This window comes from Ochotona princeps, chromosome 11, assembly GCF_030435755.1.
Source record: "Ochotona princeps isolate mOchPri1 chromosome 11, mOchPri1.hap1, whole genome shotgun sequence".
Taxonomy (NCBI): domain Eukaryota; kingdom Metazoa; phylum Chordata; class Mammalia; order Lagomorpha; family Ochotonidae; genus Ochotona; species Ochotona princeps.
The window spans coordinates 41,164,250-41,186,769 of record NC_080842.1 but is presented as its reverse complement, the minus strand read 5'-3'; the positions used below and the strand labels follow the sequence as shown (position 1 = coordinate 41,186,769).

The following is a 22,520-nucleotide window of genomic DNA, read 5'->3' as shown; positions in this document are numbered from 1 at the left end:
AAGAAGTGGAAGATGCCAACATACTTGAGCCCTTGGACTCACATTGCAGACCCGAATGCAATTCGAGACTGCTGGCTTCAGCCTGGCTCAGATCCAGCTGTTGCAGCTATTTGGGGATGAACCAGCAGGTGGAAGCTCTCTCATACTCTCACTCTCTCTCACTTCCTAATAAATGCAAATAAATGTCTAAGAGCATTTAAACATGGATATCTTGACTCAAAATTCAAGTAAGCTCTCCATGTGCTATAAATGCAACAGAAAAAATGATGAGAGTGAGCAGGGTTGAAGCCAGTGTGCTAGGCCCTGGGTCCATTGGCAGCCGGACACTCAGCTCCCATAGACAATAACCAGTCCAAGTGTTTCATGGCTGAGGATCATGTCTGGGTTTTCTCCTGGCATCCCAAGTAGGATGCTGCCCCTCTGCTTCACTGATCCCTTCTGCTTTGTTCTTTTAATTTTTTTTTTATCTGCTGCTGTGAGAAGGATTTGGAGACAGTGAGATTATGCTGTTAATATTATAATGGTAGATCTATGCCATTATAGCATGTCCAAATTCACAGAATGCAACACCAGGAATGGATCCTAATGCAAACACTGGACCCTGGGTGACAACGATGTGTCAGTGCAGATTCAAATACACTGTAATAGGTCCACCCCTCTCAGTGAAAAGGTAGACAAAGTGGGAGGGGATATACGGGAGAGCTCTATACCAGTCCACTTCATTCTGTTGTGAATCTAAAACCCTAAAAGAATAAGGTTCACTTGAAAAATAAATAGCCACTGCTGATTCTTCTCTGAAGCTGTGCTTATTCTGAACTGGAAGTTTGGGGGTGCTGAGGCTGAGGGATGACCCAGATAATAATTTCACAAGCAAACTAATGCAGCCAATCACTGATCTGGCTGGGTCAAACATTGCATAGTAATCAACAGTAGGGGTGACCCTACCACTGTCTTCGTGGCTGGCTCCTCCATCTCCTCTCAGTCACTGAATATTAGCAGCCCCTCAGTCCCTCGTAATTCTACTTATAGTCATTCTCCTATAGTCTTCCCATCAGTTGATACTTTTCATGTGTATGCTTCTGGTTTGACCTGAGCTACAGGCTTGTGTAATAGAGCCAGGTGGGTATTCACTCTGTATAGCCAGCCTCCCTATCAATGCTTCTCAGGTGGCAACTCCACTAAACCTCCTCCTGCCCCCTGGTCATGGAAACAGAACTGTTCTGCAACCCTACCAATTCCAAGATCCATCTCTCATGCCCATCCTTTCACTGGATGCTCAAGTGTGACTCATCTTCACCCCATTCCAAGACAGCCCATTCACCTTGCTCCCACATAAATGCCACACAGCTCCCAATCTAGAGCAACATACTATAATCCACAACATGAACAGAATTGGGATTTTCACATCATGTAGAGTTGGAAACAAAGTAGTAGAAATGATCTAGCTGAATAATTTCTGGTCCAATGCAAGAGAATTGTGAGGTGAAACTTGAGGGGATATTTCTAAGACTAAGCAAGGGCTGTTGACATTTGGTACAACTGGAAGAATATTCCAATTGTGGTAGGCAGCTTCAGAAATAGCCTGGCATTATCCTCACATCATGGTATTTACATCCTCGTATAATCCTCTCCCCTTCAGTGTGTGGCTGGACTTATTGATTCATTTCAAAAGAATAAAACATGGAAGAAACAGTATGTCACTCCTAGGACATGTCACACACATATGTAAAAGACTAGGGTTTCCTTTGTGAAATACTCCTGCTTTCTCTAGAGGAACACAGGGGCCACATCATGAGGCATGTAGAGAAGCACATGATGTACCAACAGCCTACAAGGGCAAGCATGAAAGCAGAGCCCGTCTCATATGGGCCTTGAGCCTCCACCCTCTGACTAACAATTCGAGGGAATCTAGAAGAAGATCACTGGCTAAAATGCTCATGGATTCCTGGCCTGCTCAGAAACTGTGAGACAGAGGTCCACAGTGCAGCAAAAGAGATTAAACCACCACCGGTGATGCAGACATCCCATTTGGGCTCTGTTTTGAGTCCTGGCTGCTCCACTTGCAAACCAGTTCCCTGCTAATATGTGTAGGGAAGCAGCAAAAGATGGCCCAAATGCTTGATCCCCTCAGCCCAAGTGGCAAACACTGAAGAAACTCCTGGCTCCTGGCTGCAGCCTGGCCTATTCCTGGCTGATTTGGCCATTTAGATCAAAGATCTCTGTTCATCTCTCCCTCTTTGTAACTCTGCCTTTCAAATAAATAAATCTTTAAGAAACTCTTTTTTTCATTTGCTAAAATGTAAGATAATTTGCAATGCAGCCATAGAAAATGGATATACCCACTTCAACATGAGTCAACCCCACACCGCTCTGATCAACTATTTAGATGCTTCCCACATTTGTTCAGAAGCCAGCACACATACACATGCACACACATTCGCTCAATAACGTAACCACAGGCATTTTAGCCTTTCTTACATACTGGATGCTAACACTACATTCAAACACTTAAAAAAAAAACTATTTAAGTGCACACAAAGGCTCTCAGATACTGTTGTACTCCCAGGTTCTTAGGCAAGGGCCTGAAGCAAATCATACATGCCAATAACACAATCTCAGGGCTACAGCAGTGAGGAAGCAAGAAGTGAGGCAGGGAAGCACAGAAAGAGAAAGACACGCTAGTCTATCCCCAGGCTTGCCATAGCTGTCCAAATAACAACCAGCTGCATAGTCACCCAGAAGTCTCCTGAAGTACTCTGCCAAGGTGTAAATGTCTGTGTCCCCCTCAAACACATGGATTGAGATTATAAACCCAAAAATGATGGTGTTGGGAGATGGGGCCTTTTGGGGGCTGATAGGGTCATGAATGGGATTAATGTCTGCAAAGGAGGCTCCTCCAGAGTGCTTTCATCTCTTCTGCCACAGTGTGAGGCTGTGAGAGGACAACTGTGTTTGAGCCAAGAGGAAGGCTCTCACCAGACACTGACTCCACTAAAGCCTTGACCTTGAGCTGCCCAGCCACCAGCATTGTGAGAAATAAACTTTGATCATTTGTGAGCCATTTAGCCTATGTTATTTTGTTATCATAGTTGGAACAGACAGACCACATGGAGCCATGCACCTTGGACAGCTCATGAAGGGGAGACAAGTGGGTCACTGGTTTGTTGACTCCTTCCTGTCTCCCGCCTACCATTGGCCGAAGTTCCCCCAACCCACCTGCACAGGATGTGAGACTTCCCTATGCTTCCAAATTATGTCATCCAACTCCTCTAAATCCTGTGCTCGATGGCTGGTTGTCCAACCACTGAGAAGTACTGGAGCTGTTGTGGCTACCACCACCGCAGATGTCCAGCAGGCCTTGCCAGTGTCTGGCCCTCTCTTGCTGCAAGCTGAGACAGATGGCAATGTTAGGAGACGAGGTGACAGAGGAAGCTGCTGAGCCCTTCATGGACCAGACAGCCAAGAACCAGAGGGTAGAGGAGGCTGAGCAAATCAGGGAGCAGTAGAAACGAATCTGAAACAGATGTTCTCACAGATGAGCACCTACTCTCTGGGAAGCTACTTCCAGATTTGAAATGCGGACCTGTACACATTAAGATGTTAGCTGCTTTAACTCCAACTTTCTTGTTACTCCCTTAAATACCGGATTGTACCACCAAGTGCAGGATGTTTAAGGAGAGACTCTGCAGCCCTTAGTCACTATGCTTCATGGCGACACCCTTATTTCTCAAGGGAATTCTACTTTCCTGGAAACTCAATGATGCTTAATTCCATTGTCTGGTTTCATATCATGAGGTCACTAAGAATACAGGAATACAGGAGCTGACTCAGGATGCAGACACAATGGAGACATGAGCCAATCCTGTAAAGGCTAAGGCCTGGGATGGCCTTTTAGATTTGTTCCAAACTGATTCCTTTGTATTTGCATAAGACAGTTATTGGCAAGCCACCTTAAGAGAGACGAGAGGGACGGAGCCCAGAGAAAATCCCACCAAGGACTGCAACACTAAGCCACTCACAGGCAGAATTCTTGCTGTGAGAAGGGTGCATAAGCTCAGGAAAGGGTATCCAGTGGGGCAATGCAGTATCCACTTCTGTTGGCCACCATCTTGGTTAAACTTCTCATGCTAAGATTGCATCTTATCAGTAAAATTATACTTCAACACAACAAATGGCTAAATACTAAAATGAAATAGACACGAGACAGCTGAATGGTACCTTATAGCCATTTTAAGGTATATAGCAGCCAGTCCTGTATACAAACTAAAATTGAAATGTCAATGAGCAAATCATAGGTTGTGGTTAAGAACTTGTTTTTTTGTTTTTTTTTTAACATACTGGTTACGCAAAACCATGTCAATTCCATAATGTTACAAATTGCTGTTAATGTTATATTGGGACTCTTAATTGACTGGGATGATATTCTACCAGCTCCAACTTTGGACCAGAAATGGTCTCCCCAAGAAACTGTTCAACCCATCTGGACAATAAGTAGCTGGACTCTATGTTTGGTATATGTTTGCAAGGAAAGAATCTTGATTGAATTTGAACTGTAATACTGCACCAAGGTGGAGGAATCCACCAGGGGAGAGGGGCGTGGGGAGGGGTGAAGGGATTTCCAGAGCCTATGAAACTGTCACATAATGCATAATAATTAATAAAAAAAAAGATTGCATCTTAATCTGATTCTTACTTCGCTCCAACATTGACCTCATTGATTCTCTCTAGACTTCTCCCACAAGTCAAGAAGTCTCTAACCAGGCACTATTAGAAGAGTCCCAAGCATGTTAAAATGATCACATGACGTTCACTGGGGGAGGGGGCTCAGTTGATTCCCTGATTCCCTAAAATTACATTGATAAGAGCCAGGCCACAATTCACCCCCACATTCCAGGAGCCTTTTTCTTTGTAAATATTAATACAGGTTTGGCTTTCATAACCAGCGTGCCAGGACTGGGCTGTCCCTCTCAACATATGTAGAGAAAACTGCTCCTCTTGCTTTGTTAAATCGAAAGAAACTATGCAAATGAAATAAAGTGAAATAAAATAAAATTAAATAACCTCACTCTTGGGCCAGATAAACCACAGAAATTCCTCAATGTGACCAATCTCTTCTAATCATGCTCCCCCCACCCATCCCTGACAGCAAAATAGTTAGAGCCTTGTCACGTATTCACAGAACCCAAAATCCACACTTACCAGATCCCAAGACATTCTCTGTTCTCCTCAACCAGGGCTTTTCAAGGTGCATCTGAGCATTGAGCATCTCCAGAAACTGACTCTGGAAGGACCAGTACAGCCCCCATTGGACTTCTGCAGAGCAATTGTCTTGCTTTTTGTGTTGCTGCCATTGTTATTATACTGTTTTTTACACTGGCCTTTATGTGAGTTTTTTTTTTTTTTTTCCTAAAGAAAATTTGGAGAGTACCTCCTTTGGGGCAGGTTCAACAAAACAAAGATCACAGTGTCTGGGATCAACTCCTTCCTCCAATTCTGCTGCAACTTGCTGTGACTGTGCCTGGGAGGCAGCAGATGTGGCTCAAATACTCAGGCTCCTGCCACCTATGTGGGAGACACAGATCAAGTCCCTGGCTCCTAGCTTCTGTTTTACACAATCCTTGCCATTTGGGCATTTGAGAAGGGAGCCAGCAGATGGAGTATCTCTGTCTCTCCTTCTCTGTCATTATGCCTTTCACATAAAAAAAATGTTCTGATTTCATCATCAAGAGTTTACCATCAAACTGATTTTCATTTCAACTGGGTTTCCTCTTCCTGAACACAGTGTCTAGTCTTTCTCTACCTTGTTAATTTCCCATCTAACCAGGAAAATGTGGGCTCCACCTTTAGCAATATCTAACTCACACTGTCTAACATTGTTTCCCAATGTACTCCCTTTATAATTGGCTTCTATCATAAGCAGCATTTGCTTGCCATTGACATCTGTAGCATTAGGTTTTCATTTTTAGTAAGTACATTCAGATTTTTAAGTGAGCAAACTGAAAGAAAACTATGAAGTCAATAATATAGCAGGTTCACACACACAGCTGTACCAAAAGCGTGAAGGCAGTGCAGGGACCTATGCCATCCTCCATGGAGTGGGTACCTCTTTGTGAGTGGGCACTCCATCTGCGGCCCTCCATCCAAACACACCACAGTGAGAGTTCTCTGCCTTACTGTGCGTAAGATTCAGCAATTCTAAGTTGCTGTCTTGAAGGTGGGGCTAGAGATACTTGCTTTCATAGCAATAGAGTACCCCCTTTCCCAGGTATTAGTTATTCAAGCCACCAAGCCAGGAGCTGCTTAAGGGCAAATATCATGTCTTTCTCACATATATCTGTAGGCTTAGCAGACAGAAAGCCTGAAGGAGATGCTTGTGTATTTGGGAAGGTAAGACAGAAAACATGGGAATTAAAAATGTCAAGATAGGATGGGCTGACATTTGCAATGCCAGCATCCCGTATCAGGGTGCTAGTTTAGTCCTGACCTCTCCACTTCCCATCCAGCTTCCTGCTAATATATCTAGGAAAGCAGCAGAAAATGGCTCAAGTACCTGGGTCTCTGCCATTCACATGGGAGACCAAGATTAAATTCTAGGTTCCTAGATTCAGCCTGGCCCAGCCCAAAATAATGCAGCCATCTGAGGAGTACACCAGAGGATGTCTATCTCTCTCTCTCTTTCTCTCTCTATCTCTCTTTCTCTTGCTCTCTCCTTCCACCCTCCCTCTCTAACTCATTCTGCCTTTCAAATAAGTCTTTGAAATAAAAAAGAAGAATACCTGGGTTCAATTTCCATTCCTAGCTCCTGACTCCAGCTTCCTGCTGATACAAACCATGGGAGGGAGCAGTGATGGCTTAAATGGTTCCCACCATCAATATGGACGCCCCAGATTGCATTCCTGGCTCCTGGCTTTGACTCCAGCCCAGTCTTGCCTGGTACCAGAAATCTGGAGTGCTAAACCAATAGACGAGTCTTGTCTTTTTCTTTTTCAGCATCCCTCTCCCCAAACTTCTCCATCCTCTTCTCAAATAAATACATAAATCACTTTTTAAAAAATGCATGTGCAGGTTTTGAATACTCCCTAGAACCAAATGAATGAAATGCTTTAGTAATATAAAGAAATTGTAGCCCTCCCAAGCTCAGAAAAGGTGAGGACCTCTATGGTCATTTGTATCCACTCCCTGCCCCCTGCCATGATTGCTACAATAATATCCTGAGACGTAGCCTCTGGAAACAGTAGGGCATAGTAGTTTGCTTATGGCCTATTCCTGCGTTCATATCCTGACTCAGCTTCTTACTGTCTCTATAATCTTAGTCAACTGCCTTAACACACTCTGCACCTACATTCCTTCAGCTGTTAGTTTGAGACAATAGTGGCTCCTACTTTATAAAAGATGTTCCTATGTTGAGGGCCAGAATGGTGCCACCCAATACGCACTTAGCAATTGATCAGTGTTAGCAACCAGTCTCTAGCTTTATGTAGGCACCAGTCAAGCACTTACATTAGTCACCAGGAGAAACACTAAGCTGTCCTCCAGGCTTGCAGTCTAATGGTGGAGAAGCAAGGTGAAAAACAATAACTAGTTCAAGGGCAGTCTGGCTGTGCGTAGAAATAGTTATCATTTAGGGAGCATCCACCTTTGCAGATGCTAGTCCAGGAACTCCCATTGGACAAGCAATAGAGTGGTTGGTGACTTCACTTGCTCCTAATCACATAGAAGGATTTCAAAGACCAACTTCTCTGATTGTAAATTCTGTGCTCTTTACCAAAATACAATGTGTCTTCAAGTGGTTCACACACACACACACAAAAAGCACATTGGGGGGCTCAGCACAGTGGTCTAGCAGCTGAAGTCCTCGCCTAGCACACACTATGATCCCATATAGGCACCAGTTCTAATCCCGGCAGCCTTGCTTCCCATCCAGCTCCCTGCTAGTAGCCTAGGAAAGCAGTCAAGGACAGCCCAAAGCCTTGGGACCCTGCACCTGAATGGGAGACCCTGAAGAAGCTCCTGGCTCCTGGCTTTGGATCAGCTCAGCTCCAGTAGTTGCAGTCACTTGGTGAGTGAATCATCTGAGGGAAGATCTTCCTCTCTGACTCTCCTCCTCTGTCTATATATCTGACTTTGCAATTCAAAAATAAATAAATCTTTTTTTAAGCATATTAGGAAAAAAAAAGCTAAGCATGACCTTCAACCTTTGTTCACCAACGTAAACCACCTTCACTTTCGTTTTGTCCACAATGTCCATGAAATAGTCTGATTCATGACACACATTGCCCAGTAACATGCTGCACTGCACATGCAAAGAATGACAGAGTCCTAAGAAAACTCCACCAATGGGCCAACATCTTTCAGCATTAACCTCACCAAATCAGTCTTCACTGTATGTGCTAAATAGTCACTAATTTAATTAATTGCTTATTAGCTAGCAGATGTACTGGTACATTAATAGGTCAATAATACCTAATTGTACCTATTAATACTAACTTAATTATAACATCAGGGGACTATAAGTGATTCACAGGCATAATCTAGTTTCCTGATACCTAGAATAATGCCTGGCAAATACTATATTATTAATAAATATTTTGAGTAAATAAACTCAGCCATAGTTTTTACTACATTGTCCTTTCACATTTTTTTAAGATTGATTTCATTGTGTTTGAAAGACAGAATTACAAAAATGAGGCAGAGATTTTCAGTCTGCTAGTTCCATCTTCAAATGGCCTAGATGACCAGGGTTAGGCCAGGCTGAATCCAGGAACTAGGAATTCCATGGAGGTTTTCCAAATGCGTAGCAGGGGTTAGGTACTTGAACTATTTTCCTCTGTTTTCCTGGGTACATTAGCAGAAAGCTGCAGCTCAAGCACTAAGGACTCGAACTGGTGCTCACATGGGATGTTGATATTGCATGTAGTGGCTTAACCCACCATGCCACAACTCTGGCTTCTATACTGCATTTTCATGATCAATTATGTTTAGCATTTTTATTAGTATCTTTTGCGTCTTCAGGTGCTGAACATTATAAGGACTACAAGCTCCTTAATACTGAAACAACGTCTGGCCTTTCTAATACTTCCATCAATTGAAGAAAGCCAGGGATCACCAAAAAAAAAAAAAAAAAAAAAAGGACTAATTTGTTCTACCACTCTTCCACCGGCCTCAGAAAACACTTATTCCAGGAGGGATGATGGGAAAACCTCTGCTGGGACAGGGCCAGGTGTAAGGAGCAAGTTGATGGGCTCTGAAAAGAAAATTTGTACATCAAAGAACATTTCAGCAGCCTAATTAAGAGAAGTGGATTGGGAATTAGAGCCACCTGTCAAAAGATAAATTAGAACAAGCCAAAATCATTGACCCAGTTTTCTTATGCTAAAATAAAGTAGCCATAACACAACTGATGTTTCCGAAACATAAGTCTCAGTCGAAAGCTGATTCACAGACGAAAGAAACCATGACAACCTGACTCATAAATGTGGCCTGATCTCCAGTACCCTGCAAGGAAGTGTCTCATCTCTGCAAAGCACAGCAGTCTGGGACCACCACTGGCAATGTCGGCACCTCCAATCAGAGTACCAGTTCAAGGCCCAGTTGCTCTGCTTCTGCTCCAGCTGCTTGCCATTGTGCCTGGGAACACAATGGAAGATGGCCCAAGTACTCAGACTCTTGTCATCCATGTGGAAGATCCAGATGGCATTTCAGTGTCCTGGTTTTCAGCCTGGTCCAGCTATGGCCATCGCAGTCATTTGAGCAAACCAGCAGATGGAAGATCTCTTTCTCTCCCTTGATCCTCATTGCTTTTCAATAACATAAAATCAGTCTTTACAAGAAGACAACAGCAATACGAACCTGGTAATAAAGGCAACAGCCTATTGATAAAAGCATTAACAGGACCAGAACAAAGTGAAAAAGGATGGTGGGGTGCCCCGGGGCTAACAAAAAAATAAATTCTTTTTTTAAGATTTATTTCTTTTTATTGGAAAGTCAGATATACAGAGAGAAGTACAGACAGAGAAGATCTTCCATCCGATGATTCACTCCCAAAGTGGCCACAATGGCTGCAGCTGAGCTGATCTGAAGCCAAGAGCCAGGAACTTCTTTCAGGTTTTCTGCATGGCTGTAGGGTCCCAAGGCTTTGGGCTGTCTTCAACTGCTTTCGCAAGCCACAAGCAGGGAGCTGGATGGGAAGCAGGGCCGCTGGGACATAAACTGGTGCCCATATTGGATCCCAGCGTGTGCAAGGTGAGGACTTTAGCTGCTAGGCTACCACACCAGGCCTGCCACATAGTGAATTTACAACCAGTCCTAGACAGAAAGGAGTAGAGATGCTATTGGCTGCTAGAACCTGGAAATAGGAAGGAGCTGCATGAATGGCAAGTGGGATGGCTGCTCCTTCATAAGTGCTGTGGCCTTGGTCTCTTTGGTATAGGCTGTAGTGATGTAGCTAGGAGGGAGCAAGGAATAAACATGCTGCCCCTCCTGGGTTGTGTCCTCCACTGGTCAAAGCTAACCAGAAGCTACAAGGCAAGGGGGAACCTGCAGTAGAAAGCAGGGGAATGAGGAAGAAAGGATGAGGATGGGGGTAGTGAAAGAGTCTTCACCTCCCAGACATCCTGTCGCTCTTCTCCAACCTGCTTTATACCTGTATGAACCACATGAAGGGTCCCCATGGGCTCTGGCCTCTAGCTGGGTTTGACCAGTGTTATTTTTATAACTATCTCTAGTTTACTGTGCCCCTTAACGGAGGGAGGTTGACTGTACAGAACTTCTTCTTTCAAGTCGCCCAAATCACTTTCTACCCTAGTCCTTTTAGATTATTGCACAATGGCTTTTTAAAAAATTATTTATTTTTATTGGAAAGTCAGATATACAGAAAGAAGGAGAGACAGAGAGGAAGATCTTCCCTCAGATGATTTACTCACCAAGAGACTACAAAGGCCAGAGCTGAGCTAATGCAAAACCAGGAACCAGGAGCTTCTTCAGGGTCTCCCATGCGGGTGCAGGGTCCCAAGGCTTTGGGCCATCCTCGACTGCTTTCCCAGGCTACTAGCAGGGAGCTGGATGGGAAGCAGGGCTGCCGGGATTAGAACCAGTGCCTAAATGGGATCGTAGCGTGTGCCAGGAGAGGACTTAAGCTGCTAGGCCACTGTGCTAGGCTCGCACAATGGCTTTTATAAAGTGATATTTTTCTACAGTAATAACACATCTCCAGTTTTCAGTGGAAATTAGTGAGAAACCAGAGTATACTTACCAGAAATCCATTTTTACATTTTCCCAATGCTGTTGGAATGTAGGCATTCCATTATATAGAAATGTCCCTAGGCAAGGGAGAGATGCTGATGATACCTGCTTATAATATTGTATAAAGTGTGCCTTGGGGTGGGTTGTTATGAGTCAAAAAGGCGCTTCTTTGCTTGAAGACCTTATAAATTGCACTGCCTAACCCCCAGCCCTAAGCCTAAATATGTGTCTCCCAATGCAAGTGTGGCAAAGCAAATTGGTCATTTAAGAAATACGGATGGAGGCAATGGTAATCCCAAACAGGATTAGTATTTGTGTTCTATGTCTCCTGCCTTACAGAAGAAGAAAATGCCCATGACTTCCTGCCATGTACTGAATAAAACAAAGAGCTCAGCATAAGCTCCAAGGCCTCCTGAGATCCAGCACCAACCTGCTCCGTTCCCTCGCCTCCAACTCTCCTGGACCACAGCAGCAACAAGACTCCCTGCCCATGCCATCACCTTTAACTTCTGCTGTGTTCCCGATGTCTGAAATAGCCTTCCATGTCCTTGAAAATCCTACGTGACATATGAAGCACAGATCTTCACAACTGAGCAGTTTTTGTCAACTACAAGCTGGAAACAAACCAAATGTCCATCAACAGGTCAACAAACTGGTGTGTCCATACAATGGGATTCTACTCCACCACAAAGAACACACCATTGATGCAGGCAACAACATGAACACAATACAAAATCATTGTGCTGGATGAAAGGAGTCAGAAAAGGGAAAGGGTGCGTGCTGCATAATTTCATTTATATTAAATTCTAGTTTTATATGGCAGCTAATTTGTGGTGGCAAAAAGGGGATCTGGAGATGAAGGTAGAAAAAAGAAGAGATGATCCAAGGGCTCAGACATTCTTTGGAGAAAGATGAAAATGGATGCTTCCCTGCCTGTGATGATGGTGTCACTGGTGGATATATAGACCAAGTGTATATGACATGTGCACCCAATAAGGTTGGAAAAAAAAAAAAACACCTATGAGACACAAAGCAAGACGAGCCACAAACTAGAAAAACTGGCAGCAAGCCAATAAGAGGGTATTACCTGTAAGATAATTAGGCTCAGAGAAATGAATATAAAGCACAAGTGGATAACTCCCAGCCACACACTGGCACCTTAGACACACCCCCAGCATCCTGGCCACACCCCTGGCCTCCTAGGTGCTAATACCTCTGAACTCCAGGGGTAACCGTAAGCTCTATCCCACAAGGACACTCATGTCCTTGAACCTTGTCCTTTCTGGCCAAGTGGTTAGTAGGATCCTCAGCGCATCCCAATGCATTCCGGTTCAGGTTACCCCAGCTCAATGCACGGAAGGCGTTGTTACTAATCCGCAGGCCAGGAGACAGCACAGTGATGGGTTGTATTCCCTTCTGCACTCTGTCAGCATCACACCCTTCTCTTTTCCCTATTCAAGAATACAAATTCCTGGAGGCTCAGGGGCCCATCTGTCCTTGTTTGCACCCACTTAGAACCAAGTCCAGGACGCCCTGTCCTGCATCTGGAATAACTAGCACTGTGGCTCTTCAATTTTTACAAGGACGCTGAGCTGCAACTGAAATGAACTCTGATAGCCCCTTCTAACTGGAGAAAGCAGAGCTTGCCCATTGGGTCAGTGTGCTCCAGGTTGCACGGTTCATCAATTGGGAGGGGAAGGTGAGCCTCCTACCGCCCAGCTCCGCGGTTAGACGATTCCCAAAGTCCCCACCTGTCCTTTCGCAGGTGCGGCTGGGGGCTGCGCCCAGCGCTCCGACCCTCCCACCGCGCAGCCAGTTCTCTTCGGGTCTGGCTCTGCCAGCAGCCGACCGAAACTGACAGGCCCTCGGGAGAACTAGAGTGGTGTGGTGGGGGTGGGGAGGTGTCTCGGGGAGGGGCATCAGGGGCAGGCTGGGGACAGGCGGAGACACAAAAGGCAGGGCCGGAGTCGCTGAACAAGGGAGGCAACTGAAACACTGCTAAGAAAAGGAAGACAAAGGAGAGAAAGGAAAGTTGGAGAGCCGGGAGACAAGGCACGTGCATAAAGCCTATACAGGAGACAATAAAGGACGGTCGGGCGGGGCGGGGGGGGGGGGGGGGGCTCATCTCATTCATTAATTATTAACAAGCAAGAGGCACTAATGAATAGCATCATTAAGGGCCTTCGGTGAATATTAATGTGTGTTTATATCATAAATAGAGTCTGTTCTCCCCCAGACCATCCTTGTTCAAATGTCCCTGTTTGTATGACATCCACCTCCCCTCCACATGCGCACTGTCACGACCCTGTGTGTCTCCTCTGGAGCCACCCCGAGCACAGGATCGCCCCGTGTTTTTCTTTCTCTGCCGTGGAACACAGGTATACAAAAACAGGGGGTTGTGTGTCAGCTGATCTGAGCAAGGACACACCAGAGGTGGCAATTTTTGCTGAAAAAAAAAAAAAAAAAAAAAGATAATCCTGCACACAGGAAAGGGTGATTTCGGTTGATCCATCCCTTTACTTTAAGGGATGGATCCTCTCTCTGGTCGTTGGTACTCACCAAAGTTCTTGTAAGAGAAGCCAAAGGAAGGTTAATGTGGTCCTGAGTTATGTCCATCCCCGGGGCAGGCTCCTGAAAGCCCCCATCCCACAGCTTCCCCCACCCCCAACCTCAGCCCGTTGGTTCAGAAGCCCTGGGCAGCCACCTCCAACTTGCGTACACTGTCCACTTCCGAGTGGGAAGTCCAACACACTTGTTTGACAGGTGCAGACTTTGCCTCAACCCTGCTGCTCCAGCCCCATCTAGAGAGATGCAGTGATCTTTAGGGTGTAGGGTGAACTCCGGGGTCCCTCCCTCCCTCTTTGAGGCGCAGAGTGTCCTTGGATAACTGAACTAGGACCTTCGGCAGAAGGCTGGAAGCTGGAGGCTGCCCCGGTGGCCCTGCCATCTTGGCTTTCCCCTTCCCCACTGCCCAGATCTTTCCTACCGTCCCCCTCCTTATCTAGTGCTTGGGGTTCATTACCTGAATACACTTGGCCCATTAGTTGGATGACTCTGGCAGCAAAAGCGCTGGGAAGCAGGTGAGTAGAAAAATAGTTTGCAAAGGACAATGACCTTGTCCCAGCTTGCTCGCTCGCGCTCTCTCTCTCTCTTTTCAAAAGAGCCTTTAGCCTTTTGAATCCCAAAGGATAGAGCACAGGTCCAAAGCCGTGAGGGGAAGTGCCTGGTTAAGGGTGTCTCTGCCTATCAGGGCTGCCAGGGCCCAGGTTCCCTGCTACCTGGCTCTCCACCTGTGAGCTTCCTCTTCCCTGTGTTATTTTCATACAAAGGAGCTGCAGACCATGAGGAAAATTCCAAACAGATTTTCCCTGGCTTTTCCCAGATCTGAGGAAGTGTAACACCTGGGAATTTCTCTCGCATTCTCTTACAAACGCAACAACAGCATTCTTAGAGGCTGAGTGGGACAACAATGGAGCAAGAGAAGCCCAAAACATAAAGCAATTCACAGCAACTTCCCGCTTCTTGAGCGCCAACAAGGATGTGCCAACCATTTTCAGAATAGTCTTCCTCTGATGTCATCTACACAGCAATCCTGCATTGTAGGCTCGGAGAGGTTGCCATAAACCACACAGCCAGAACGTCTCAGGGCCACAATTTATACATCAGAGCCCTGGTTTTGCTCCCTAAAATCTTTCAGGTGTAAAAGGACAGGAAAGACAATGGACCTTCAAGAGAATGACTCTCGTCCCACAGAAGCCACCATCTTCCCACTGTCCGTTCCACCCCCACCTTTCAGGGTTAGGTGTTCCACAGCTCCCGTTGCCATGGCATTAGGGACTCTTGTCACCAGTTGAAAAGCCAGAAGTGGAAAATAAGAGGATTCAGCTCTTTGATTCAAGAGCTAACCAGTTCTTGTGAAAGATAAACTCAATCTGGTCCTTGAGTCAGGATTAGAAATTGGAAACAGATGAAGGCTCTTATAGGTTCTGGTATAATTTAGCTTCTTGCTTCAAGCAGTTGAGTTCACTTCTCAGACATGATCTCATTCTTCTCCATGGGATATTGACAGCAGAGCATAGAAGAGACAGAGTTCTCTACAGGGTCAGACCTGTGCATCACAACCCTAACCCGGGCACCTGCATTCTCGCCCTCTTCCCCCTCCTCCTGCCTGGCATGACAGATAAGACATCACACTACTGACATTAGGACCTGTATCTGGGAGTTTATTTGAGGGTGTTGGCTTGCTCCATCAAGTATGAGAAATCAGGAAATAAATCTGTTGCAAGGTCTGTAGACTATTAATGCTGAAGGGGCATCACTGCTCCTGGTCCTATCCCTCCCCCTCTCACTTTGCAGTGAAGCAAACAGAAGCCCAGAAGGGACTGCATGAGCAAAAGGCAAGGCATTTTATTACCCTTTCAAAATAGCTCTAGATGTTGGGCCACCTGTCTTGTTGCCAGAAAGGACTATTTCCACGCACCTGTAAGATGCTCAGAGAACACTTGCTTGTCATTCACTCTCTTGGTCTGAGAGTTAGTATACTTCAAATATTCATGTTTAAATTCTAACCCCCGGTGTGGGTATTGTAGTACAGTAGTATGTTAAGCTGCCACTTGGAATGTCCACATCTCATATTAAAGATCACCTGGTATGAGGGCCACCTCCAATTCCAATCCAGCTTCCACCCATCAGCAAACGCTAGGAGAAAGCAGGTGCTGGCCACGTACCTGGGTCCCTGCCACCCACCTGGGAGGTCTTGATAGAGCCCCTTGCTTCTGGGTTCAGTGTGATCTAGCCCTAGCTACTGTGAGCAATCAGGCAGTGACTTTCTGGATGGTCTCACTCTAACTTTCAACTCTCTTTTTCAAATAGATAAACTTTCAAAAATAAATCCTAATCCCAAAGAGATGATATTAAGAGTTGGAGCCCTGAGAAATGATTAAACCATGAAGGTGCAGCTGTTAGAATGGAATTAGTTTCCCTAATAAAAGAGATCCCAAGGAGCTTGTTTAGCCCTCCTCCCCCACCCCCACAAGAAAACAACAAGAAGGCATCAGCTATGAGACACGAAGCAGCTGTCATTAGACACACCCATTGTATGGGCACTATAAACTGAGACTTCCAGCCTCTGGACTGCAGGAAATCAGTTTGTGTTGGCTTTGAGACACCATACCAGTGTATGACATTTTGTTACAACATCCTGAATGGACTGTGACACTCTGTGACTTTACTTCTTCCTCTTACACTAGGACAGTAGCAGGAAAAACGTCCCCTTGGAATCCGGCTGACTTGGTTTCAAAGATCAGCTCTCCCTCCACTTAAGAAGGTGTGGGATTTGTGGCAAGCTACTTGATATTCTCTCAGTGTCAGGGCTTTTACAGTAAATAAGGTTTTTGAAGATTTCTAGTCCTTGCTTTATACTTTTGTATTCCAGTGCTTGAATTTTGAACTTGAACATTCCACTTGGAATTCCACATTGCAGATTCACCAAGTTTTTATATTTAGTTGAAGTCTTATTAACCGGCTCTCAATATACAGAGGACTCTGTTGGGAGTTCTGTAATTGAATTTATACCAATGTCCAGCTTGGCTCAACTACTCAGTGATGAAAAGAGAAAAGACTGCCCTCACTTTTGTAGCATGCTGTTTAGCAACCAGCTTTCCAATTTGGAAGTGAGGCCCAGGATGCTAAGTAGTGTTTGTTTAGTCATCTGTGAATCAGCACTCCCTGCTCTCAGCCCAAATTGCAGAAGAAATTTTATTAGAAATTGCCAACAGCCCCACCCTTGGGCACATACAAACACAGAAGAGAGAAATGCCCTTGGAGAATACTTCTACAACTTCCTAGCTCAGCCAATAAACTCAAAAAAATGAGCTCAATGGACATTATTAAATAAGAGCTCATTCAGGAATTCATCTACATATTTAGACTTTACTATCTACTTACCAGTTTTGTCAAACTCAGTCACAAAGTCAGTAGGGCCTGGGGAACTAAGGAACACGGTAATAGATCAGTTGTAAACTTTCTTTTTATAAAATTCTACCTATTTATTTGAAAACCGCAATGGCTGGGGCTAGGCTAGTCCAAAGCTAGGAGGCGGGAACTTCATCCAGTTTTCCTACCTGGGTGACACGGGCTCAAGTACTTGGGCCATCTGCTGCTGCTTTCTCAGGCATGATAGCAGGGAGTTGGATGGGAAGTGAAGCAGCTGGGACTTGAACTTGTACTAATATAGGATGCCAGTTCTGTAGGCAGCAAGTTTTCCCATGACACCACAGCATCAGTCCTATACATTTTCATACTTCATAAAACCCTTATTACCCAGTAAGCTTGATTTAAAATTCCTAAGTGAGGGTCTTAGAGATTTGGAGAGAAATGGATGTGAGGAGAAGAGTAATGAAAATTTCTAAAATTAATAGTGGTGATGCTTGTTCAACTTGATTAATACCAAATTCCACTGAATTGCGTGCTTTAAATGAGTGAATAATATGATGTGTGAATTTTGTCTCCACACAACGGTTACCAAAATTCAGTCTAATTCTCAGTTTCACTGTTATCAGTTCTGGATAATGCTTCACACAGTACTGTGACAACTAAGCAACTACGGTTTACTCCCAGAACTAGTTTTTATAGTAGATGATCAGTTAACAGACTGTTTTTTGTCACAGTAGCAATAGTAATAACAATGATGATGACAGTGATGATAGTGAAATTATTGCCATAGCTTCTATAAACTTGAAATTCCTTGGAACTTCAAATTCTTTCCTAGATTATTATTTTGCAGAGTTCATTTAAAAGTCTGAAAATCAATGAAAAACCATTTTATGATAACTCTTCTATTGTGTGCTAAACAATGACTCACATCTTCCATTCAACTATTTTTTAAAAAAGATTTAGTTATTTTGATTGGAACGTTAGATTTACAGAGAGAGGGAGAGACAGAAAGAATGATCTTCCATCTGCTGGTTCACTCCTCAAGTAGCCGCAACGGCCGGTGCTGAGCCAATCTGAAGCCAGGAGCCTGGAGCTTCTTCAGGGTCTCCTGCACAGGTGCAGGATCCCAAGGCTTTGGGCTGTCCTCGACTGCTTTTCCAGGCCACAAGCAGGGAGCTGGATGGGAAGTGGAGCAGCTGGGATATGGACCAGTACTCAGATGATATCCGTGCATGTGAAAGGTGAGGACTTAAGCTACTAGGCTACTGTACAGGGCCCCCATTCAATTATTTTTTTAGAGTTTGTTTCTATCATCTTTCCACCAGGCTAAGAACTACTCCACCCCAAGAACAGGGAAAACACCTCAGTGCTTCTCTCACAAAAACTCACACTAAGAAATTTCTCAACAGGAGTTCTTGTTTAAACATTTTTAAAAATATTTATTTATTCACTTAAAGGAGAAAGAAAAGAGAGAGGGGGAGAGAAAGAGAAATCTCCCATTCACTGTTTGCTTCCCAGGCTGAAAAACGGACCCTGGAACTCTCTTTTGTTCTCCCACATGAGTGACAGGAGCCCAAGTATTTGGTCCATGCTGGACTGCTTTGCCAGACACAACAGCACGGAGCTAGATCAAGAGTGGAGCAGTTGGGCGCAGCGTGAAGGCTCAGTGGCTAAATCCTCACCTTGCACGCATTGGAATCCCATATGGGTGCCGGTTCATGTCCCAGCCTCTCACCTTCCCATCCAACTCCCTACTTGTGGCTTGGGAAAGCAGAGGAGGATGACTCAAGGCCTTGGGGCTCAGCACCCACATGGGAGACCTGGAAGAAGCCTTTGGCTCCTGGATTCAGATTGGCTCAGCTCCAGCCATTGTGGCTAGCTGGAGAGTGTACCAGTGAATGGAAGACTTTTGCCTTTGTAGCTCCTTCTCCCTTATATCTATAAATCTGCCTTTCCAATAAAAATAAGTAATTCTTACAAAAAAAAAAAAAAGAAATGGAGCAGTTGATTCAGACTGGTGCTCTGATAAGCGACACCAGCACTGCAGGCAGCAGCATAATGTGCTGCACCACAACACTGGCCCCTCAATTTGATTTCTAAACTAGAATTTATTATTATGTCAAACTTTTGGTAGTATGAAATTAATCTTCTTATGGCTTTGCTAATCCCTTCAGATCTCCCATCTTCCTAATTTCCATCAAGCAGCTTATCAAGCACACACCCACATGTGTGAAGAATGAAGCAGTCTCACAACATGGCTGCCTGCACTTTCTACCACTCCTGTTAGACAGACAACGCACCAGACCCAAGAGGAGTAAATCACTATGTCAGCTGAGAGAGTATCAGAGAGTCCTTCAGAGTACAGCCGACTCGGCACGCTGTCAACATGTTCCTTAGCAGAAGATTAATAAGTGGGGTTCCCAAGGAATCAGAACCTTGGACTTCAAAACTGGATTCCACAGAGGAAAAAAAAGTTCTCCTACTTGACAAAAATCTCTTTCCTGAAAGACCCCTATTCTATGCTACTAAAGGGCCTCATTCCTTCCAAAACAAACAAACAAAAATATGCACAAATCAAGCAATTAAGTTAGCAAATGAGGCATGGTACCTAGAGGAAATAGAACAAGCTATGATTAAAAATGAATCTGAACACCTAACAAGATAGAATTCACAAAACTGGCTGACTATGTCTTCTAACTGTTGTCACCTGATGCCATCTGACATGTGTGGCTAGGAATGGCAGGGGTGAACATGCTGCTTGATTAAGGAGCTCAGGAGATCATTTTGGCGATACTTACTTGTAGGGCCCAAGAAGAGGTCAAGTCTGTGATTGTACTTATGACAAAGGTCCTAGATCTAGTTCTTGACCAGCAACTGAATGTATTTGAGTGCTTTAGTTGCCAGTCACAGTTAACTTCTATTCAATCAATGAAGAGTTCTATTATCTCACATAACAGGAAAGCCAGGCATAATGCACAATTGGGAAGGGAATGACTCAGAGACTTGGTAGCATCAGACCCAGGTTCCTTTACTCTCCCGGTCTTGTCATCTTTAGAGGTTAGTTGCAATAAGAGACAGGCATCAATAGTTACTGTTCAGGCCCTTGAATAGCTCTTACTGTGAGAGAAGCCTTTCCCACAGATCTTGCAGCACTACCCTCCAGCAGAGATGAAGGATATCCATTGCCCACTCAGAACCACACTGGACCTATAGGTGAGGTCAGCTTTCCACGTAAGGTATGGAAGATGCTTGCCCAAAACTGGGGTTCTATCAGGAAAGAAGATAGGGTAGATGGAGTTTTTATATCAGAACCCCGGCTCAGACATAACAGTTTGACTGTCAGGGAGCTAACTGCCTGACACAAGCATATTGACAGGCATTATATTGTTCACAGACCCATCCCTGATAGAGCTTCTTTTCTCTTCCAGGTGACAGGAAGCAATATTTCTGAAGAATGTAAAACAAGGGCAAGTCATCCAAAAGAGGTGGTGGTGGTGGATGACTAGAAGTGGCATGAAGGTAGCTGGAGGATGTGGAAACAGAGAGTAACTCACACAAACCCACAGGCTTCTGCAAGGTTCTGAGAGGTCTGAGGGTGAGTGGGGAACACACGGAAGGCATGTGTGACTAGTTTTTTCCAGGAGTACCATGACTGCTTGATAAACAATGTTTGCCAGTGTGAGTGTTCCTGGCTTATTAAATTGATGGAAGAAAAGGAACTTTTTTCAGATACACAAAGAACCAAAGTCAAGTTCACAGGCAACAACCAACTCAAAGCAGAATGACACATTTCCCCCTGAGTTGGCCTGACATTGCTGTCTGCACTCTATTTGTGGTGGGCATGATTAGATATTTTCATAGCCTACAGTGATTAGGAAACCAGAAATGCCAATCCTTTCCCCCTCAAAGAGTTTGTGGGGACTGTTGTTATTAATTGTTACATCTTACTTTACAGTTAACAAAACAATTTTCCATAAATAATTCCATTAAGCTTAGATAACATAGCAATTTGGTGCCACATCCTTTACAGTTGAGAAACCCAAGGCTCCAGGAAGTTCAGTGATGTGCTCAAGATTGCACAGGGCTAAAAATGGACTTCACTGACATAGAATCTCTACTTGTCTTCATTACATCACTTGTAGTTTCCCTGGGCTCCACAAGAAAGCTCAGGCCCTGTTGTTTCACCTTGATCTCAAATATTTCATGAAGTGAAGGCATAGTGTCTCCCAAGTTCTCTTTGTGTACTTCCTGGAAATAAAAAATAAATTGGAATCCAATTCTCTGACAATTATACTTACGTGTCCATCCACACTTTCCCAGACACCCAGGGCCATTTAGCCAGTTTTTGCATCAAAATCGGAGAGCCAGGAGTCCCTGGGAAAAAAAGAAAAAAGAAAAAGTAATGCATCCAGACTTAAGGGTATAATCCTAATTTCATTTCTGTGGAAGAGGGGAAAAAGGTGCCACAAGATCTCATCTCTTCCTCTTTATGGCAAAATGCGGCAAAGGGGGCAGAAAGGGTTAGACAAGTGCCTCAGGCAGCCTAAAAAATAATAAAAGAAAGAAAAAAAATCTGAATTCCCAAGAATAGCCTTGCAATGGAAATAATTCTGAAGCTGAAAGAAAAACCCAAGGAATTTGAGTTACACCTCTGGATGTTGAGCCTCCTAATACCCCAGGTTCCAGTCTTCAGTGTAACTTCCCAAGGACATTGAATCAAAGTTTCAGAACCCCTGTATAAATGGGAACAGAGGTCCCAGCTCAGCCTCCCAGTGTCCTTCAGGCGCTGTCTTTGGTGCTGAAGTAGCATAGCCCGGGTACCAGGAACACAACAACGGCAATAAAGACTTTCTTTGCTGCTCCATGCTCCACTTTTGAGTAAATTTTAAAGTCAGCATGTAACCCTGGAATTCAGCCTGTGCTTTAGAATTGGGGCAAAATGCCTAAAGTCCCCACTTGTATCTGTTTTGCTACCACTCACATCAACTCCTTGAAGGCCAAGCAAAGGAATTTTTGAAACGTCAAAAACTACCAAACTACCAGGTCACACCATTTATCAATAATATCAAAAATTCACATTTGCATCCCATTTCCCCTTTCAGTGACTTCTCTTCTCCCATCTGAAGTGAAGTCTCTAGCACTGATTCTCTCTCGACTACTATTCATTTCTCAAGCTCACTCTTAGAATATGGTCTGGGATAAATCTTAGCTAAACCAGAGGGAATGTAAGACAATGTGGTCTTCCATCCGAAATCTTGTGTGTTGTGAAATGGAAAGTTATATCACCTTTTGTCAAAGATTGCAGGCAGAGTTCCTGAACAGGACTTTGTCAGGGGAATGGTATT

At 44.5% G+C, this 22,520-nt stretch overlaps 1 long non-coding RNA gene across 2 annotated transcripts; it reads left to right on the top strand.

The window, feature by feature from the left end:
* The first annotated feature begins 16,488 nt into the window (after window positions 1-16,488).
* Window positions 16,489-21,464, top strand: LOC131481449 (uncharacterized). Of its 2 annotated transcripts, XR_009246343.1 has the most exons (3): window positions 16,489-16,567; window positions 20,604-20,770; window positions 21,206-21,464. It is a non-coding gene; the product is annotated as an uncharacterized LOC131481449 (long non-coding RNA). The 2 variants fall into 2 exon arrangements; XR_009246342.1 differs by having other exon boundaries at window positions 20,604-21,464.
* Window positions 21,465-22,520: the final 1,056 nt, after the last annotated feature.